This window comes from Aplysia californica, unplaced genomic scaffold (genome assembly GCF_000002075.1).
Source record: "Aplysia californica isolate F4 #8 unplaced genomic scaffold, AplCal3.0 scaffold01611, whole genome shotgun sequence".
NCBI classification, from domain to species: Eukaryota; Metazoa; Mollusca; class Gastropoda; order Aplysiida; family Aplysiidae; genus Aplysia; species Aplysia californica.
The window spans coordinates 48,628-50,027 of record NW_004798881.1 but is presented as its reverse complement, the minus strand read 5'-3'; the positions used below and the strand labels follow the sequence as shown (position 1 = coordinate 50,027).

At 38.4% G+C, this 1,400-nt stretch overlaps 1 protein-coding gene across 1 annotated transcript in view; it reads left to right on the top strand.

The window, feature by feature from the left end:
• The window catches only part of LOC101849027 (solute carrier family 52, riboflavin transporter, member 3-B), a gene marked incomplete in the record, with an annotated part of 29,848 nt that overhangs the window by 9,242 nt on the left and 19,206 nt on the right, over window positions 1–1,400 (top strand).

Here is a 1,400-nt window from a genome sequence, read left to right as displayed (position 1 = left end):
GTGTGTGTGTGTGTGTGTGTGTGTGTGTGTGTGTGTGTGTGTGTGTGTGTGGAAAAGTTATATAGCGCGGGGCAGGAGGGTGATGAATAGATCAAATATTCAGACACATACAGTTTGTTGGAAATCTTTCACGCTTCCAAGTTCACGTCGTCTCAACATTCTAGATGAAGGTCCTACGTCTGTTATCACCAACCACCTATCTCTGGTAAGTCTATGTACGTGCACAGTATACGCGGTTGATGAACTGTAACAAACATCACAGAACGCCGTAGCTTATAGCTGACTGTTTACGTACCGGTACTTAATGTCGCGGATTCTTCAGTTTTTATCGGGCTGGACTATGATGTGAACGGTCTTTGGTTCGAATCTCTTTCGGAGCATTTTTGAACGTTATAAAGTTCTTCTTAGAAATATCTTGTGGGTTTTTTTCAATCTCTTTCGGAGCATTTTTGAACGTTATAAAGTTCTTCTTAGAAATATCTTGGTTTTTTTTTGTCAATTTGAAAAAAAAGGGGTAGGGTAGGGAGTGGGGTTTAGGTTTAGTTAGCTCTCTAGCCTTTTAGTTCAGTCATAATAATAATATCAAGTTATTATCAGAGATGGACATTTTATAAGAGGTCTCGCCACTTCTAGGCTGTTCCTTCAGGCCTACGTGAAACCCTCCATAACATAACATATTTATATTGGATTATGCCTGCATGTTACTATTCTCACGTTCGTTCTTCTCGATTTAAGATGATTTGTAAGTGCAGTAAGCTAAAGTAGTGGAGAACCAGTGTCGATGAGCCCTGGCCTACATGCTATAGGCCTATTATAGAGTTCCTTATTTTGATTCAGAGCACTGCCTTACTGACATTCTTATTCACTCAGTTTCTTGTTTGTATTTCTAAAGCAATGTTTTGGCTTGCTGATTTGTACATTCTTACTTCAATGTCAAACTGGCGGTTGCCCCCCTCCCCCCAAAAAACACACACAAAAACAAACAAACAAACAAACCAAAAAAAACCCAGAAAAAAACCACACCAAAAAACAACAAACCAAAAAACAAAACAAACAAACAAACCTTGTTGGGACAAAAAATTATTTACCTGCATATTATGTCGGTAGTTTTTCTTTTTTTTCTGCGAAAGACCATTTGGATTTGCTTGTTGTTTAATTTCCTTCGTGTTTATTTGTTGTTGTTTTTGTTTAAGCCCTCACCGTGTGTTTGTGAACCTTTCGTGATCTAGGCCTAATAGATAAAGATCAATGACGTGGCAAGCGCACAGAACCAGAGACCGTATATACCGTCTTTGTTATACATGTAATTGCAACACCAAATTTAGATACGTAAGCCATCTTTACACAACACCCTGCATTTCTGTCTTCTTCTGTGTAATACTTTCCTCCTTTTTTTTTGG